Below are 10,792 nucleotides of genomic sequence, written 5' to 3' on the forward strand. Positions count from 1 at the left end.
AAATTATGATAAACATTTTACTTGGAAGAGATCATTAAATTCTATACCATTATTTCCTCTACTTTATATATAGAGAGAAACTGAAGCTTGGGTGAGATAGTTACACAATCAAGATGATACAATGCATAGCTAACTGAAACTCCATGCATTTTAGTATTAACCCCAACCATTACATTCTATAGTTTGTGGTCTTCATGTTTTGCTCTAGCTCCTATGGATAGAGTGTCTGCAACTTCCATCAGCCAACTCTTAGCATGGGCTGATACAAAGTTGGATTTAATGAGTCGGTAAGGGTGATTGGCAGAGCCAGGACTATCAATAGGTCAGAGAAGAAAAAGGGGGGATCCTTGGTGATTTTGGTTTATCTGTCTTACAGAGGAGCCTCACAGGTTGCCTGAAAGCATACAGAGGATTCTACTAAATAAGAGAAAAAAAATCCTGACAACCATCAGCAGCAGCAGCTACCAATAAACTGAAAAAGCAAATACAAACAAGTAAAATCAAAAGGTTAATTAAGTGTTGGAAACTCAAAGAATGGATCAAGAGGTTAGGATGAACTGGACATAAAGGGAGAAAGCCTGCTGCTTAGAGATTAAATTTATACTTGGCTTTTTCTAAAGATCAACATTGTGTGTGTGTATGTGTGTGTGTGTGTGTGTGTGTGTATGTGTGTGTGTGTGTGTGTGTTTGAAAGAAAGAAAGAGCAAGAGAGACAGAGACTGAGATAGAAACAGAAAGAAAAAAAGGAAGAGGGAGGGAGAGGGACAGAGACAGAGAAAGAGAGAGAGGGAGGGAGAGAGAGAGGGAGAGAGGGAGAGAGAGAGGGAGAGAGAGAGGGAGAGAGGGAGAGAGAGAGGGAGAGAGAGAGGGAGAGAGGGAGAGAGAGAGGGAGAGAGAGAGAGAGAGAGAGAGAGAGAGAGAGAGAGAGAGAGAGAGAGAGAGAGAGAGAGAGAGAGAGAGAGCGAGCGAGAGAGCCTACCAAGTCTAAAGAATTTATGGAGGCATTCTTGTCTATATGAGTCCCATGCAGACTTTCAATCAGTGAAAAATAATTCCCAAATCAAATCTTCTTTCCTGAGTCCAGATTGGCAATTAGTCACACTTGTTGACGAGTAGTCTAAGAGCCCACAGAATAACAAACTCAGCATTGAATTTAAGTGCCTACTTTGGGCACCCACTATTTCAGTTCAACAAACTCTAAGATATAGATGAATCATATGAAAGGGCTATAATAAAATTCAGAATCCTGATTCAGCAAATCTGGGAGAAGCCTGGTCTTCTATTTCTAATAGATTTCCAGGTATATTAGTGGTTTATAAGCCACTCTAAATTAACTCTTGATCCTTATAGTGTGTGTGTGTGTGTGTGTGTGTGTGTGTGTGTGTGTATTTCATTTGACAAGTGAAAGCACTGAGCTGAGTGTACTGGCTGATTACCTCAGTTCAAGGATCCAGGTATCATGCCTGAAAATCCAAGCTCCCTCTTCTGTCTTTGTAGAGTACACAAACATATATAAACTACAGTTTCCAAGAGACTCAACACGGGGGCACTGGACCCAGAGGCCAAGCTTCCCAGGCAATGAGAAAACTGGTGTTATCTGCCCGCTTTCTACCTTGGTCTTACCCAATTAGAAACTCGGAAAAGCTCTCTTTATTTTAATGGAATAGTCACCAGGCAGAAGAATATGATGCCATTTGCTCTTTTATTGACTGGATGGATTCTAATATGACTGGAATGTTCTACAGGATGAGGACCAATGTGTGTTAATGGTTTTCCCTTAGACTAGTCCAAATCTTTCCTCCTCTTATTTTCAGACTCCCCAGTCTTGAACTCTAGCTGCTCTGTGTTTCCCTTTCCAGGCCTCAGTGGAACCTTTTAACATGCCTGCCTAAATGGCAAGGAAGCAGTTGTTGACATTGTCACTGGCTTCCCAGGGCTGGGTAACAGATGCAAATGATCCATCATTTCTCTACTTTGTTATTCCTTGCCTTCTTCCTCATCTTCAAGTCCTCAAAGCCAGATCTATGAGAATTCCCATGACGAGAAAATGCACTGAAAGTCACAGAGAGGCCACTCTTTCTCCAGAACATAGGGGTTGTCAGGAACGATGCCAGGATTTGAATCCATAGCACAGGTGTTTAAGCACAGTGCTAAGGACAGAAATGGGAGTGAAGCAGACAGAGATGATGGTATGATTTGTGACTTATGCAGGACAAGAAGAGAAAGTATCAGGTGATCTCACACAATGAGGTAGAGTGATGGTTTCAGGTAAGGCTGGGAAGGTGGTCTGGGAACAGACTGGGGGTCCTGTTTTCCTCTCCACAAGAATGAAGAGTATGGAGCCACAGAGAAGAAATACCATGTCAAATTTTCACTGAGAAGCGTTATTTATGTGCTGTCTCTGGCCCAGCCCAGGACTGCTCTTGTGTGGGGAGTAAGGATGCCAGCCAGCACCCCTGGACAGCTCTAAGGGCCCAGGAGCCCAGGGCAAAGTCACACTTTGAAGAATAAAGTTGTTGGTGATGCTCAGAGTGGCCCAAATAGAAGTCAAATACCACATTCAGTCCTCCAGGGGTGTTTTTGCTATTAAATTAAGTCTGGAAAATAAATAATTGTTTTTGGAATAGATCTGAGAGATTTTTTGGTAGCTGAACACTCAAGAGTGGGGGGTTGGGGAACTATTTCTTGAAAGATTCTTTGACTGGCTCCCCCTGATAGATGACAGCAGATCACAGTGAAGACATGGAGTCTACAAAGAGCTAATTGCTGACACAATTATCCCAGAAAAAAAAACAGGGGGGAGGGGAGGCTGTCATATGTTCTAATTTTTATTGCTACATTCCTTGGATGGCTCCATATGTTTACCTTTAGCTGACTTTAGACGTGGTGTTCTCTGTGGCTGCTGGCATCAGCCACAGAATTCTTTCATGTCTATTACTTTATTAAGGAATGCAAAATCCACATATGACCGACCAGGGGACACAGCAGCACGAGACACAAATAACCCTGAACTTGCTCACAAAGAACCAAAGGGAGGCTTCACATCTATTTCTCCCAGCTGAGTTGTAAATCTTCCAAAGACCAAAAGGGGGCACTCTTAGCACTTGCTCCTGAGTCCAGTTACTAATACCCTGTTGATGAATATATGCAGACACAGCATGGTACTTTAAGACTGGCCCTGCTGGAAGTAAAATGTGGGTGAAAGAGCCACTCTTTTTGTTGTTGTTGTTTTAATTAGGGATTTTATTTAAAATATTTGACTTTTCGTTAGTTAGAAATGAAACTTTCAGATGATAGAGGTTAACACTAACTGGGATAAATGCATAAATAATTGCTTTGACATATATAATAAATGCTCAAAAGAGAAGCTACTATTTAATATTACACTCTGAATTTTTCTGTAGCTTAAAAGGGGCACAGGTATGTCTTGACTATCTCATAACCCAAGGATTTAAATGTGGAATGAGTATACTGGATACTATTCAATGGAGTAGGAGATAATTAATCATTAATTATTTAACTCCAACTGTTTTCCAAACACTCTGCATAAGTCATCTTGTTATTATAATCTTTTAGATAAAGAATGGGTCATCAAGGTAGCTTCAATGCATTTCCCTAGCATGTGAAAGAGGCAAGATTTGAAGATTTGGGCTATTTCCATTAGATAAGAAAACACACTGCAGGATCTATTTCTCATAACACATTCATTTTTTAAAAACTCAGGGTAGAGCCAGTCCTGAAAAGGCAACTTCCAGTCACCTATAGATACAACTCCAACATTACCTGAAGATCCAAAATCACCATGCTTTCAGAAAAACATGTGTGTGGAGAGATTGAAAGAAGAACTGGGAGAGTATGTAGGAAAGAACATTTACAGGCCTCCAGTCACCAAAGATGCTTGTCAGTATCTGCAATATCCAATATGGTCTCCTTTCAGGGAATCTCAAGATTCCTGCTATGAGACATACGTAAACCCAGCTTCAAATGGCACAGAACAAAGACTGAGTTTTACTTTAACACCATCAGTCCTTACTCTTTCCTTCACTCAACTTGAAGATACCTGCTTTCATGGGAGCACACAGTGCTGACCCTTACTATCCAACATACTGGGAGGATTTTTGTTTTGTTTTTATTTTAACTCAGGGCCTGAGCACTGTCCCTGGGCTTTCTCAAGGCTAGAGCTCTACTACAGCACGACATCCAGCTTTTTCCATGTATGTGTGACCGAGAAATCAAACCAAGGTCTTTGTGCATGCTAGATAAGCACTATGGCTAGGCCAAACTCCTGGCCCTGTATTTGGAGTTCAAGAGAGTTTTTACACAAAGACCTGGAAATACCATGTATGTAGAGTATGTATGTGCAAGGGGGAGGAGGGGTGTTTCACTTCCTTCCCAGAGGATAATGGCCTCTGTTCCTTACTGGAAGATGCTCAGAGATCAAAAGAAGTAATATTTTGACATGGCATGCAACAGAAAGAAGGGAATCTTGTGGAAATGGAAAAAAAAAACATGTCTGCCCTATGATTTTCCTTAAGACTCTAGGGTGACTGAATGACTTACAGCTGAAGGATGTCTTGATAATCAAGAGGGATGTCCCTTAGCCAAACTAAGAAAAGCCTTTGACCTCCTATCCTAAGTGAAAATGTTATCCCATGTAGTTCAGAGAATTCTTTCCCATAACAGTTTATTAATTCCACTAAGTCTTTCAAGGAGATCTTCAAAGTGCATATCTCGTTTTTGTCTTTACATCATTGGTGACACTAGATAGTATTTCCAATGAGAGGCAGCTATGCATATAGCTTGTGCTTACGGTGTGACAGTACTTCTCAAAGTGGTAGTAAAGGCTTTCTGGAGTCCTGTGCTAAAGAAAGCTAGGTCACTTTGCTAAATCCAGGGATTCTCATATACATCTGACAGCAAAACCTTTTTAGCTAGCATCTATGAATATCTCACAGAAACTCTCCAAGTATAAACATATAAACTCTTACAGCTGTTTAGAAGGAGTAAGTTTGATGGATTTGAATGGACTATTTAAAGCAGGGCTATTGGTCACATAACTGGGGTAAAAACTGCCTCAGTGGTCTCCCTGGGTTATTTCTAAATATGTGCATGTATTTATATGGCACATTTACACTACCTGCATTTTAGTTCTGAGGTTAAAAGATGAGGAGTTGAGAAGGAAAGGAGAGTCCTTTCTACCAGGAAGCAATCAGTCTGGGTGCTGGTGGCTCATGCCTATAATCCTAGCTACTCATGAGACTGAAATCTGAGGATGGTGGTTTGAACCAACTCATAGCACAACAGACTGTGAAATTCTTATCTCTAATTAGCTAGCAAAATTTTTTTAAAGAAGGTGTGATTCAAGTGGTAGAGCACTAACCTTAAGGGGAGAAAGCCCAGTAAGAGTGCTAGGCCCTGAGTTCACGTCCCAGTGTTGACACATTTTTTTTTTTACAAAGAAACAATATGGCATATTGCTACCTCCTACTTCTCTCAGACTTTAGACAATCAGCCTCATGTGGCTCCTGCACATATGGAAGCACCTGGACTCCTGTTCTTGGTAATGTACTGACAGTAGGAAATGACACCCTTTCACTCACCACCCAGGATAATATTCAAGCCCTTCCCCTCACTCTCAGTTTAGCACCCAAAACATGTCTTCTCAAGTCATTGTTATCCTGTACCCTTTGGGATTATGAATTAAATAAGTCGGGAAATAGCATTATTTCCTCAATGTTGTAATTTTGTTTTCTTTCTCAGAGTATGTTTGAAACCGTTTTTAGAAAATTCTTAGAAACCCATGCTATAATAAAATACAATTACATATATATATTTGTTAATTGTCACAAAGTTGTGGGAACTGTTTTTAAATTATTTAATGAAATATAAGATTGCTTTCTGAAATAGAACTTTATCCCTGTTTTTTTTAATTGTCACATAAGGAGTGATTTTAAAGTAAATAAGAGCACAAGGTTCATATTATTTTAAATGTATATTGTATTTGTCTTCTCAACGCTGTGGTTTTTAGGTCTGTGAATAGCATCATAGTATGGAGCCAGCCTATTAAGCAGCCTGTTTGGGTAAGGAAACCCTTAGACCAGCACAATGTTGCATTGCTCACTGTGTCCTTCCAATATGGTTAGAATTCCACAATCTAAATGATCATTTGTTGAACAAATTCATGCTTTTATTAGTCAAAATACAGAGAAAACAGAGCCTCCCTGTTTCACGATATTTGCTAATGCATGGTTAATTATCACATATAGCTTACTATAATTCATTTTACAGGGGAGACCTCCTGCAGGTAACATACTAGCAGTTTATGAACCAAAATAACCTCACTATAGATTAGAGCTGTTTCAAGGGCCTCTCAGACAGTTGGTGCTTCTAGACCTTCTCACTTCACATTGCTAATTCGAACAAGGCTTTATTTTTATATTTGTCAGCAGCAAGACTGTAAGATGGTTGTTAAACTTCTCCCAGGCCTAATTAGAGCAGCAATGCTCGCATTCATAATGAAGCTCGTGTCTTGCTAGGGAGACTGTGTGCAGGGCAGTTACAGTAGCTTCCTGGCAGGCTGTGGCTGGCAGTTGTAAGGTAGCTAGTGGCTGCGATATTAAGTGACTGTTGAAATTCATTGACTCCGCCACGGCTAATGTGTCTAGATGACAACAAGTTTACACGGTTCTTTTATAGTTACAGCAAATGGGTCCATTTAAACAGTTATTAGGTGATTATGGTGATGTGAAATGGAAAAGAAAAAGAAAAAAAAAAGAAGCCAAGTGCAGTATCTCAAGTATAGCTGCATTTAACTGTTTATGTGAGGTCCAAATGATGGTATCACTCAAAATTGCAGCATCTTTCCCTTATAAATATTTACAGTAGATCAACAGTGATGAATGCTAATTTATTTGTGCTTTGTTTCTTTATTGACTTCTCCCTGGGCAGAGGTTAGGTGGGAAAATTTCACAGGCTCCCTGCACTGAAGGAGATTTTGATCAGCCAGTCTAGGGGTATTCTGATGAGGTGAAAGTTGTCTTTACCAAAGCTGAAGACTCCTTTCTGCTCTTGATGCAGCTTGAGAGGGCACACAGCAGCTGCTATTCTGTCCTTTTTGGAAGTCGATGTGCATGCAACTTGTTAAACTTCCTTGGATGGAACAGGCTGAGGCTGGCTTATTTGGGGTGGCAGACTTATAACCAAATTGTTTTACAGTTTTGTTTTGTTTTCATATTCCGTGAACAATTTAAACGACTGTATAGTCACAAAAGCCAAAAAGTAAATCAAATTGAGTGAAGCAATCTGAGTTCAAAAGTGAAGTGACAAGGAACTCAGGTCTATCCTGTGACATCCTGGTACTAAAGAACTCAAGAAATTGGTAGGGGGAGGGGTTTCAAACTTTCAGGCACATAAAGAGCAATGAAGTTGTCACTTTGCAATTAAAATGTTTTGACTGGATAGTGTGGGCTTAACGTAATTCCCAACTCAACATTTACTATTTTCTTTCCCAGCTCTTGAGGCAAACTGGACCTGAATGGAGAGTTTGCAGGCGATTTCTACAAGTAGCTTTTGAAAATAATCCATTACTATGGATCCATTACTATGTCTAAGTGATGTCCCGTTGAAATTTTTCATGGAAGACATAAATAGGAATTCTTTGAAGCTAGTTGTTTGTTTTTTTATTTAAATCTTGATCTCTGATAACTAGCTGTATATCTCCTATAACAAAATATATCAGACACATCTGACCTGGCGATCAAGCTTTAATCTGATGTCTTTTCCAAGGATATTAATTACCCAAAGGTCTAAAAGTATTTCATTTTGTGACCAGTAGTGCAGCCCTTCCTTCTAGGCAACATGGCTGTAACAAGAATTCACTACAGGGTTGCTTCTATAAAGTCAGGCAATTAAGAGACAAATTATGTGGGAATCTCATGATGAAGAAAAACCTACAGCAACTTGAGGGTGAGGATGGAAGGGGGAGAAGGGATGAGAACAAGGGAAAGGGGTGACGTTGATTAACAAGCACTGGACTCAAAATTTGACTTAGGAAATTGTAACTGCTTTTTATGCCTACTTAATAACCAAGAGAAGTCATGTGAATACTCCTCTGATTAGAATTCCTCTGAAATCTACAAATATGTATCCGATGTTGAATAATCTAGTCATAGGTCCCTGAGTAAAAATTACTGCCATGAATCCTTTTCATGCAGAATACCTGACTTGTTTGCTATAACAGACACAGTGATTTATGAGTGATCCATGAGAGGAAGCTGCTCATGTGTTTTTAGTCTGAATTTTATAAGCTTTGAAATGGACATGAAGAGCTGATTTAATCCGAATGAAACCTCCCATCTTGTCCCATCTTGTTGTTCTCAATTAATGCAAAATATATTTTTGTCCCTTCAGCACAGCAAAGACACGTTTACCCTCCCCATTTGATCAAGAGATGTGAGCTAAAAGCATCTTTGGGCTTTTCTGTAGATCTCAAGGTGGGCTGCCACCTTCCTCAGTGCTTGGAGGTCTGAGTGGGAAGGCCTAGAGTGTTGGGCATTACTTATCATTAGAATCCTACATAACCACTTTCTCTGAAGGAAGAAACTTGCAACTTGGAAGGCTTTATTCTAATACGATTTTAGTTAATTTCATAAGAAATATGAGAATTTCCATCTACAATTTTCTTATCTACAATTTCCCAATTTTTATAATAATTCTGTCCAAGCAAGGTGTCTTCTGTAATTGTTTCCCCAACATACAAATATATCAATGTACCATAGACGCAGAATATCATGGTGATAGGTCCATTTGGGCATAACAAAACACACTAACCACAGTGTCTTATAAATATGTCTTCCTGCTTCTTGGCATGGCAGAAGAAATTAGCAAACTTTCTGGTATTTACTTTTAAGAGCACCAATTCCATTAGTAAAGGTTCCTTTCTCCTGAATTAACTACCTCTCCAACTCTACTTCCTAATATCATCAGCTCAGATATTAGGTATGATATGTGAATTTTTTTAGTGGGAACACAACATCACAGCAGGTAATAAGGATTACAGGTCAGGATTGTTTTCTTTAGAGTCACTAGAGTGATGCAAGAACCAGACACAAGACAGAAAACTAAATTCTGTTTGCACTTGAGAGACTACCAGAAAAGAATCCTCTAGATTCCATTCCTAGATATCAGTCTAGAAAAGGCTCTTCTTCATTGTGTTTGCTGGGAGATGTAGGCAAAGAAAACAGCAGCTCATTTTTGGCCCTGTCATTAAGTCTGTGTACCCTTCAGTTGGCTGCCTAATTTATTTCAGGTCAAAAATAACAGTCTTTCTCCAAGGGAACAGGCTCATAGATTTTTTACATGGGGCTCATAGATTTTTTTACATGGTGAAAGATAATTGCTGAATGTCAGAGCTTGCATATGTGCTGTGACCCCCAAAGTAAACTAACCCCACATTTAAATTAAAATCAACTTCAGCATGGATGACTTCAAACAAAAGCAATAAAACCTTCAATGCACTTTCTGCTCCTCATGTGTTTTGTTCGTTCTAGTCTAGTGAGAAAAATGACAGCCTTAAAAATGAAATAGCAAAGCATATTTGTTCTCAGTTCCGATGCCATTTGGGGTGTGTATACCTGTGTGTGTCTGTATGCGTGCGGGCACACATATGCTTGTGAGTATGTGTATAACATAGTATAACATATCTGCATTTCCTCCTTTGCAATCACAGAACTTTTCTGTGTCATGTACCTGAGTCTGGACTCTCAAAGCAGGTCAGTGTAAGGCCATTGTTTAATCTGTAGTTTGGCTAAAGAGATGGGGGACAGATCTTGCACATGGCTCCACATCATTCTCTGGTACTAGACATGAAAGGATTTTCCCAACATACCAAGCAGTTCTCCAGCACATAGTGAGGAGCCCATGGTCTACTTCTATTCTAGAATCATCTGTTGGGAGATAGTTTCAGTTCAATAAAGTCCTTTCCCTCCAAACACATTATAAGCAGTAGCAGAACAGAGACCGGGTTATGTCTACAAACTTCTCTTTTGGCTGGATGAATTTGCTAGGGAAATTCTAATGGAGGATTATAACAAATAATGAAGATAAATGATCAGATAAAAGAGATGGAGGAGGTAAGACCTAGAAAGGACCCAAGTATGAGAGCTGCTGTGGAGCTCAACTTGGAATTGAGGTGAGCCATGCTGCAAGCAAGCAATGCAGATCTCCACATTTCAGGGATTCTATGAATTTTCTTTTTTGGTGGTCCTGAGGTTTGAACCTAGGTCCTTATGCTTGGTAAGCAGGAGTTGCTACCCTTGGAGCCATGGATCCAGACCTTTTGGTTGTACTTACTTTCCAGACAAGGTCTCACATTTTTGTCTGAACCCAGACTTAGATACCATTCCCACTTCTCATTCAGTGGAGGTGACAGACTCCTAACACACCTGGCTTATTGGTTGTAATACAGATCTCACTAACTTCTTGCCCAGGCTGGCCTCCCAATTTCTTCTATGAATAGCAGCAATTAAAGAGGTGTACCTGTCCTTGGGCAATGGATCTTATTTTTTTCTTAATAAGCAGACAAGATCCTTTGTGAACTGCAGTGACGGCCTCTCCTCTTTCCCCCGCAAATGAGGGATGGGACTAAAAGCTCCAAATACATAATCACATTTTGGTTTTTCTAGTGACTAGCCACCATCTAGGAGTCATCTCACTGGAAGAAAACATTTTCCCAAAACCCAGGGATTTCTGAAGAACTTAAGGTCTCTGTACTGGGAATTTTTGTCAAAGAGAC

At 39.9% G+C, this 10,792-nt stretch overlaps 1 long non-coding RNA gene across 3 annotated transcripts in view; it reads left to right on the forward strand.

Moving 5' to 3' along the window:
• The window catches only part of LOC150051893 (uncharacterized), a 52,417-nt gene extending 51,610 nt beyond the window's left edge, over window positions 1-807 (forward strand). For all 3 annotated transcript variants that reach the window (XR_016538456.1, XR_016538458.1, XR_016538457.1), the window contains one exon: window positions 377-807. This is a non-coding gene — a long non-coding RNA (uncharacterized LOC150051893). The remainder of the gene's footprint in view (window positions 1-376) is intronic.
• The last annotated feature ends 9,985 nt before the right edge of the window (window positions 808-10,792 follow it).

This window comes from Megascapheus bottae, chromosome 17 (genome assembly GCF_031878675.1).
Source record: "Megascapheus bottae isolate mThoBot1 chromosome 17, mThoBot2.hap1, whole genome shotgun sequence".
In the NCBI taxonomy this organism is placed as follows: Eukaryota; Metazoa; Chordata; class Mammalia; order Rodentia; family Geomyidae; genus Megascapheus; species Megascapheus bottae.